This window comes from Dermacentor albipictus, chromosome 9 (assembly GCF_038994185.2).
Source record: "Dermacentor albipictus isolate Rhodes 1998 colony chromosome 9, USDA_Dalb.pri_finalv2, whole genome shotgun sequence".
In the NCBI taxonomy this organism is placed as follows: domain Eukaryota; kingdom Metazoa; phylum Arthropoda; class Arachnida; order Ixodida; family Ixodidae; genus Dermacentor; species Dermacentor albipictus.
In genome coordinates, this window is record NC_091829.1 from 92,232,693 (window position 1) to 92,242,622 (window position 9,930).

The window sequence follows — 9,930 nt, forward strand, 5'->3', positions numbered from 1 at the left end:
GTTGTGAACTATCGGTCTCTCGGTCGTATTTAGCCTTAGATGGAGTTTACCACCCACTTAGGGCTGCACTCTCAAGCAACCCGACTCGCGGGAGGCTTCATCCCGGGCGCTCCACGGTGGAGACGGGCCTGGCACCCACTCTGGGACAAGCCCCTGTCAAAGGGACTTGCACCGTCGCAAACACCCGAGAACGTCGCCTCCCATACACCACATTTCTCGACCGTGTCGGAGAGGTGTAATTAATTTACGATGTCCTTAATTCTAAGAACCAGTTGCGGTACCCAAGAGTAGTATGCACCACGAATCGGGGTGTCGAACCAGAACCGAACCCATGTATATTTCCACCATTTTGGGAACCAGAACGAATTGAAGGAACCATTCCAAACTATAAGTCGGATACAACTCTAGAAAAAAGGGGGCGTTTACTCCTCCGAGGCGGGTGCACACGAGCATCCACCAATGGGCGCGCACTCTGGACCGACGTCATGCACCGGACGGCCGGTGACTTCGCCGCTTCGGTCATCTGGGCGGGGCCTCCCCTTTTTTCTAAATTTGTATCCGACTATAGTTCCGGGGACGGAGATTTCGAGCAGAGTGATCTGGTAAAGAGAGAACTTTATTTGCTCGAAGCATTGTCGACAAAAAGGGATACGCTGCCGGGAGATAATGCGGCAGCACCGCAAATGCGGCAGGCCACACAAGTTAGCGTTGAGAGGGCATTTTCAGGGCTTAAGCACATCTTGTCTAGTCAGCAAAAGGGGGTTGAATCCAACAACCCTTCACGATGTCCTCTTCCTGCGCTCTTTTTATTCTGCCAAATAAAAATTTTCAGCATTGACTGAGCACATATAATAAAATGTTTGGAATTGGCAAGGGTGTCACATTATAGCTGATTGAGAATCGTACAATTCAACACTGCACTCTAACCAAAGAGTCGTCATGGGAGAAGATGCATTGCAAGATTGTTCTTAGAGCTTGGAAATATCGGTACAGAATAAAACTGAAAAAGCTACCGCATCTCCCCGAATGTAACGCGAGTTTTCATACCGAAAAATAGAAGTGAAAAGTCATCCACCGCGTTACATTCGAATAGGTATAAAAATGCCAAGAAAGGCACCAAACACTCAATATTAAGCTCGCCTAATGTGCCGCATTTACGTGCGTGTCGGTTGACCTGCTGCTTCAAAGTCGTGCGCTACAAATTCAGCGGTCAACCAATACGCGAACCACGGCCAGGGCGAGTCGCGAATGCGGTGCAAACGCGAGAAAGGCAGAGCAAACGACACCAACGAGAGCGCGCCAGCGACGAGTCACCTTGGAGGGACCAAACGCGCCGACGAGCGCGTTTCTACGACGAGCACCCCTTGGCGCGCAAAATGGACGCGCCTTATAGGTACGGGCTGTCTTGGGAAACAGCCTACCGCGCATTTAAGAAATGTTCGATTTCAAATGCCCTCGACGGAAGTGAGGACGATCTGCTGTGGGAAACAACTAGTGACAAAGAGGAGTCCAGCGACAGCGACATCAGTGGCGAGGATGAAGATTAGGGATAGTTTGCAGGTACTTCGATAAAGCTGCTCTCAACTTTTCCTATAGTTTGTTTCCTGCGTTACATTCGTGTTCTATAGTTTCGGTTTCTCGCGTTACGTTTGCGTTTTTGCGTCTTTGATCTTGCGCGTTCGCAAAGTCGACCCTCGCGTTACAGTCGTGTTCTTTTTTTTTTCCCTGTTTCGCCCTCGCAAAGTCGACCCTCGCGTTACATTCGGGTAAATACGGTAATACCTGCAAGATAATTATGCCGCACATCCGATAAAATTCTGCAGAAAATTTTTGCTGCAAGAAATGCCCATTAAAATATGCAAAAGATATGCAACATGGCCACTTGAAGTAGAAGAAATGCACACAAATGGTAAAGCTAAAGCGGTCAGTGAGCATGCGAATAAATTTTGTTGAAGCCCATCTATTTGGCTAAATGGGGTAGTTTACTCTCCCAGAGAGAGCTTTAAGATCGCTGAATACGGATAAAATGCAGCACGAGTGTCAATACTGAATTGCGCCGTTTGCTCCCTTTTATATCCCAGGTTTCCCAGCTGCATTATTCCTGAGCACAGGTAAACCGTTAGATGCTCTTCAAAACTAACTTCTAGTTTATTATGGTGCTGTACCTTGTGTCTGAAGATATTTTACCACTCACCCGACAGCACCACCAAATACAGTAAAACCTCGTTATAACGAAATGGGATATAACGAACTAATGGATATAACAAAGCAATCGTAATCCCTCTTGAAATTCCAATAGATGCCCATGTATTGAAAACCTCGTTTTAACGAAGCTAAAATTACATCGCAATGGGTAGAACGAACCTTTTTCTCTTCCACAACGAGCATTTACTGACCCTTTTGGTACCCGTCAGGAATGACTCATAGCGCACGACGTGCGCGTTGCCCTTTGCTGTTAAACTGGACCCGCCCGCTCTTCCGCTATGCGCGTGGGGCAGCCCCGACTGTGCTGTTGTTGTCACTTGTAGTTGCTTGTCGTTGCCTGCGTGCGCATCAAGGATATCAGTGTTACTATCGAATGTTCTGCGTTGCGCCGCTCGCATTTCAACAGGCGAGGAGACTGGGATGAAGCCGTCAAGAGCGACGACCTTCAAGTCCAGCTTCGGGCTGTCCAAAGGGCCTGCGACAGGGCTGAAGATCACGGTCTTCCGCCCCCGGCGCGGGTGTGGCCCGCGACTATGGCAACGTAGTCCCTTAGGACCAACTAAAGTTTCTTCTCTGTCTGTCTGTCTGTCTGTCTGTCTGTCTGTCTGTCTGTCTGTCTGTCTGTCTGTCTGTCTGTCTGTCTGTCTGTCTGTCTGTCTGTGTCTCGGTTCGTTCGTGCGAGTTCCCGCCGCCAGAAAGGAGATGGACGACGGCAACGCCAAACGGAAGCACAAAACAAGATCAATCGAGCACAAGGTGGCTATGCTGAAAGCCGTCGAGTCCGGCGTGAAGAAGAAAAAAAGGTGCCGAAGATTTAGGAATAACGTTGAGCACGCTGTCGACGATTCTGAGCAGTAAAGAACCTGTCACTGGTGCTGTCGCACTTGGCGCAAAAGGCGACAGAATGAAGCTGCGAGCCCCCGCTTTCGAAGCTGTGGAAAAGGTAGTTTTCAGGTCATTCTTGGACGCAAGAGCAAGCGGCACTCCTGTGAGTGGGGCACTGTTGCAGCACAAAGTGAGGGACTTCACGTGCATCATGGGTCACTACAATTTTGTGACGAGTGTCGGCTGCCTGCAGCGTTTCAAGGAACGCCACGACATCGTCGGCAGCGCTGTCAGCGGGGAAGCGCAGTCTGTCGACCGCGAAGCTGCAGTGGCATGGGTGGAGACAAACGTTGGACAGCTGCCAGAAAAATACAGTGCCAAGGAATTGTTCAACGCGGATGAGACCGCCCTCTTCTACCAGATGCTGCCGCAAAAAACCTTGGCCCTGAAAGGTGAACGCTGCCAGGGCGGTAAGCAGAGCAAGGTCCACGTGACCGTGTTGCTTTGTGCCAGCATGGATGGGTCGGAAAAGATGCCGGCCCTCGTGGTCGGCAAAAGTGCATCCCCACGATGCTTTAAAGGCAAACGAAAGCTCCAAGCGAGTTGTGTGTCCAACCGTACGGCTTGGAGGACGAAATAAATTTTCGCACTATGGCTGCGGTAGTGGGACGAGTGGCTGGGCAAGCAAAACCGGAAGATATGCCTCCTACTGGACAACTGCGCGGCCCACCACACTGCCGCTGTGCTCAAGAACATCGAGATATATGCATCTTGTCGCCAAACTGCACTGCAGTTGTGCAACCCCTCGACCAAGGAGTTATAATGAACTTCGAATCGGGCTTCCACAAGCGTGTGATCGACCGGATTCTGCTCAGTATGACCATAAAGCGCGAGTCCACGGTCGACTTGTGCATGGCATTCGAGATGCTACAGGCTGCTTGGATGGCTGTACCGGCAAGCCCGATCGCCGATTGCTTTTGGCATGCCTCATTTGGCGCCAGCAGCGGCCGTTACAGCGAAGATCTCGGTGCTGCCGCCAATGAGAGTTTTGCGGGTGACCAAGCCCTAGCGTCGTGGGACGCTCTCCTTGGCGCCGGCGTTGTGCCAGACTGCGACATCTTCTGCACGTACGTCAGTATACAGATGCCGATGCGGTGACGACGGAAGAGCTAGCAGAGGCGGAAATTGTGCGCGCGGTGACGGGGGTGCCTAATGACGACAGTGACGAATGCGTCGACGCCAGCCCGGAGCCTAACTCGACGTCCGCACAAGCACTGGATGCGGCAGACCTGCTGCGCCGCTTCATCGGCGATCACGATGACGGCGAGGACGGACTAGAAATAGCGGCTGCAGCTGAAAAAGCCGTCATTCGCCTGAAGAGGACACGGCAAATATCTATCAAGGACTTTTTGTCTGCGAAGTGAGCCGCCAGCTGGTGTGCTGTTGATCGATCAGTGATGAGCCGTTTGGCGTGATTAAAGCAGCGAATCCTTACTGCCTTGCTGTTCTTCTTTTTGTTTGCTTGTTTGTTTCCGTGCGACGGCCGTTTTCTTCTTGCATGGCGGGCTGCTGTGAGATTTGGTGGTGAGTACATCTTCTCTTGCTTGCTGCTGTGAATAGAAATGGATAGTGGCTATAACGGATTAATGGCTATAACAAAGTAATTACGACCCCCCCCCCCCTTCAACTTCGTTATAACGAGGTTTTACTGTATTATGCATAATCTAGTTCCACAGCCCATTAGGTTCTCTTCTTATTAACCTCAATTTAATGTAAAGTTGTCTGTATATACTATCAGTTTGCGTTAGATACTGCCCATATCCCCAATATTACTTTGCATTTAAATAAGTTAGAACGTATATTCTGAGGCAACGTATCATGGCTTATTTTTCATGGTTTCTATGTGCGCACTGTTTAATATCGTGTAACGTTCTCAATGTGTTGTGAAGTTGAATGCATCCCCGCCCCCTTGTGGAGGCCTTCGGGGACATCAACAATAATTCTATATCTTCCATTTATTCTGATTGATTAAGTCATTTGTATATATACGAACAGCAAGGAGATACAAACACTCGCAGTCCTCTAAGTCACCGGCATTTCTTGTGCAGTGGCATTGTGTCCTTAGTTTACTGCTGTAAGAGAGCATGAGAATAGAATAGGAAATAACTTTGGGACCTTCTTAACTTCACTTTTAAAGTAGATGCGACAGCATTTTCACATCATCTTGAATGTGCTCAACCTTGAAGGGGTGCATGGATTAAAGTCGATTATTGCGAATTGGCGGGTAGACTGCGGTGGATTAGTGAGATGAGTGGTTGAGCTAATTTGAGATAGATAGATAGAAACAACTTTATTGAGCCGAGCTCGACTGAGCTAATTTGAATGGGTCGGATTGGTGTGTTGAGTAATTTGGATTAGAGGAATTAATGGGCCAGTTGAGGCGGATTAGTGGGTCGGACCAACCTCGACATTTTTGGGGTTCTTGGCATCTGCAACTTTTGCGGCGCTATCCCTCTCGACCAATCAGAAAGTTTAGTTGCGCACAATAAAGCCGGAAAGTTTTTAAGTGACGACAACCTAAATGCTATAAAACGTCTTTCTTTATGCATATATTGCGATGTCATGCTGTTTCTAGGCGAAAGATTAACACGTGGATTTGAGGAGAGACCTTTGGGCCACTTCCGGTGGCAGTTGCCAGCCTGCTCCTCGCTTTCCGGAGACGTTCCCGGACACTCGAAGCGAGCGGTCGCATCGCCCCTCGCTCCGGCGACTACGGCTCGCCCGCCACTTCTCGCGCGCGTACGTCTCCGCTTACGGGCGCAGCCCTTTTCAGGGCTCGCACGACAGACGGAGGCCCCATCTGATGGGTGACCCTCCGAAGAAACAGCAGCGGAAGAGGCAGACGAAGCAAACTCCTGACTGCACCGATGGCCCGGCGTCCAGACGAGCCCTGCAGCTCCCCCCACGTGGCCAGCAGTCACGCTCCGGCAGATCGCCTCCTGCCTTACGTTGGAAGCGCGGGCTGAAAGCTCGTACGCTACGCGCACTCTCGGCGGACTCGACGAGCTCCGCGCCGTCATGCACGCCTCCTCAAGTGAGCGCGACACCATCCACGCGCGCCCCATCTGCTCTGGATACTCCCTTCCGCGCATTTCCATTTGATGCGCCGAAAACTACCGCCAGCGACTACCACGCCGCGCCGTCCGCTTCAACGGGCACCACCGCGGAGGCCCCCACTTCGGCTGCCTCCACCGACGACAGTGCCAGCTGCCCGTCGACCGGCGACACCGACGACAGTGCCGGCACCTTCTTCTTGCCAACCGCAAGCATGATTGGCTCCGACACTGCGTCCTCCCGTACGGACCCGACCACCTCGCCCGAGGCAAGTCTTGTCCGGCCGGTCTCCCCATCACTGTCGTCGCCGGCGGCCTGCTCGTCGCCCCCGCTCACCAACACCGAGACCACTCCCCCTGCGGCGGAGAAGGGCTCACGTTCGGCGGCGGTGGCTGCTCGCGTCGACGACGACAAACCAGCTGACGGCCCCACGCACAACGAGAGCCGGCCGAGAGCGCCCACCCCTGCCCCAGCTGCTGAGGGAACAGGGGAGCTCATACAGAGAAACTCTCCGCTGCTGCTCGCGGCCGCCGAGGATGCCCTAGCCTGCCAGCCGGCAGCGGTGCAGCCAAAACAAGCCGCAAGAAGGAGACGCCGTTACCGACGGCTCGTCGACTTCGAGCTGCACACCCCACCCGTTGACGACAGCGTCGCCCGCGATACCGACGTCACGGTCCTCTACCGTCCCATCGGGCGCAAAGCGACTTTCCTCGCACTCTCACGGGACGGTATCGCTGCCCAGCTCTCCTCTGTGCCAGGCGTGAGACGCGTTCGCGTGAACTTCCGCCGGAATGTGGTGGCTGCCGACGTGATGCGCGGTGCCGACTTGGAGCCCCTCCTCGAAGTGTGCGACCTCGGCGGCGTGGCGGTGCGCCCCAAGGCACTACACAACAACTCCTGTGTGGGTGTCATCCATGGGGTCGACCCTTCTTTCGACGCCCGCACAGTGCGCGAAAACCTGGAAGCGCCCGTCGCGGTGCTGTCATGCTCGAGGAGTGGCGCCAACGTCACCATCACTTTCGTCGGGAGTGTCGTGCCTCCAAGCGTGCGGCTTTTCAAGCAGCTGCGCGCCGTTCGTGCCCGTCTTCCTCGACCACTACAGTGCGACCGCTGCGCGTTTTCGGCCACGCCGGCGCCACCTGTTTCCGCGACGCCCGCTGCCTCCGCTGCGGTGAGTCGCAGCCTACAGGAGACTGCCCCGCGGAGAAGGCACGCTGCATCAATTGCGGTGGCCGACACCCTTCGACAGAGCCGAGCTGTCCAGAGTGGCAGCGCGAGAGGAAGGCGGCCGTGTTGTTGTCTTCGTCCGAGCGGCCCCTTTCGAGGAAAAGAGCGCTTGAGCTGGCCGGCGCCACATCACACGAGTCGTATTCAGCCACTCCTTCGACGCCTGCTCGCACCCCGCATGGCCGATCTTACAGTGACGCCCTGCGTGGCCGCAACACCCAGACGGCCGCTCCTGAGCCGTCACGCGGCCCACAAACTGCACCAAGCAGCGACTCCAGGGACGCGCTTATACCCGCTCTCGCGGCTGCACTCCGTGCCGTGCTGGTCTAGTGCCCAGCCATCGACAGCAACGTCCGACAGATGTGCGAAGCGGCTTTCGCCGCGCAAGAAGCTCTGCTTCACCACGACTAGGCGCGTCACCGCACCACATAAGCGAATGTAAACAACTTGCCCACGCGCGCTGTCTGGGCAGCCGCCGCCGCGCCTATTTCACCCTTCTTTCAATTCCCTCTCCCTCTTGTGCAGCGCGGTTGAGGTGTCCTCATCTGAGAGACAGTTACTGCGCTGCACTTTATCCCAATTTTTCCTTCCACCAACAAGAACCTCTCTCGCCTCGCTTTCCCTTTCCTGTTAACTGTGCATATGTGTTCAAAACGAATAATAATATTAATTTCTAGCGTAACGTTGACATCGCACACTGAAATTAATAAATAATTGCCTAATGCATATTTTGTATTCATCCAAGGGTTTTCGGAACAAGTATTTATATGAGGTAAGACTTTAGGAAGTAACTAAACTGAAAGAAAAAATGAGGGGCTATCAAGTGGTTTGATAAGAAGGAAATCCGATAGAATTCTTTTATACCTTCACTTCCTTTGTGCTACCGTTCTGCAGCCTTGGAGTACCAATGACCACTACCACTGCTTGTGACTTCACTAAGCTACTATCTTTTGTACAACCCAGTTGCTATCGCCTATCGCTGAAGTGTCATTACAAATTGCTGTCGCTACAGTCTGTGAGTCACTATAGCCATTCCTTCCTTCTAGCCGGTCTGTTAGGTGGAAGGTGGGGCGAATGCAGTCCCTCTAAATGCCACGTGCCACGCTTGACAGGTGGAGGCTGACGCCGACGCCGGACAGTTTTCGACTTCTAGCATTGCTATTGGCCTCGAGCTCCACCACTGGAAAAGCTGGCGCCACCGTCGGCGTGACGTGCTAGGAGGGATCACGTGGACATAGCGGCCGCGTCGGCTGCTTCGGGCGCGCCGAAGCGAGCTGAAGACGAGTTTAAATTCCCTCGTACGCTGCGGTTTTCATTTAGTGGCGAAATTTACCCGCTTCGAGTGTCTCCTTTACAACGCTTGAAAGCACTACAATAGGTAGTGGCTGCCTTTGAAGGCGCGCGACATGGTAGGCTACTGCTCGGTGCCGCAGGACCGGACGCACGTAACGGAGGCCGGTGTCAGCCTTATTCACACGTAGCCGCAAGACAAGAAGCTGCGTGAAGCTTGGCTCGCGAAACATATAACCGGCAAACAGTCATCGGCTACAACTCGGGTGTGCAGCAAGCACAGACGCCAGGAAGATTTCTGCTACGGCGCCCGGTCTGCGATGTTCTGAAAACACGCACTGAGACGCACGCTCGAGTCCGCTGTCCGACTAATGTCGTGACGGTTTGGTCTATGAACTTGTCGATACTATAGATACTGCCAAGTTCATTGGAGTGGAAAGGCAGCGGTAAGAAGCACATTTAAAGAAAGCATGGCATATGGTCATGTTTATGTTATGAATTAATGCACTGGATTACAAAAAAGGAGAAGCGGGAAATTGCACGCTGAGAACGCCGATGAACATACAGTGCGACGCAACTCGAGAAATAGTATCGAAAGGTCGAAGAACTTAGAAGAAGAAAAAAGATTGAATCGTCGCGACGGCACATCACAGTCCCCGTAGGCGTCGAAGTCTATAAAATGAAATTATTTTTGAACAGCTCTGATAGCGCCCACGCAACAATGGTTGCTTGTATACTGTGAAATGCTCATATTTTGCGGCGTAAAGCTCATGGCACGGTACGAAAACGCGCGCGCGGAGAAAGCGAAACAGTGGGCGGACAAGCATGCAGACGCCCAGTCGGTCGCTGCGAATCTGCGCGATCGCTGCATTGAGGCTTCGTTCTGTTACGCTCCATTTAGTTATACAAACACTATAAGAACATATTTCACATGGTTCGCTCTCAGCGTTTACCTACCTTTCACGCAAGAAGCCGGTTCGGGAGTCTCGATCGCGGCGACCGCGCGCAGTGGCGTTCACTGTACGTATTCGGTAAAGAGATAGCGTCTGTAAACGATTGTGTGCTTTCAGTTTGCCCAAGATTATTATTTAGACTGGAAGAAACTTCTCTTGTTTCGAAAGTACTTACAGAAATGTCCGGGAGAGCTCATGCGTGGTGTTTTCAGTGAGCGCTGACAGCAAAACCTATGAGGAGCGCGTCACGTGATCCCTCATACTACGCCAGCGAGGCGCTTCCGATAGAGGGCGACTCCGTAACTCCTCGCCGCCA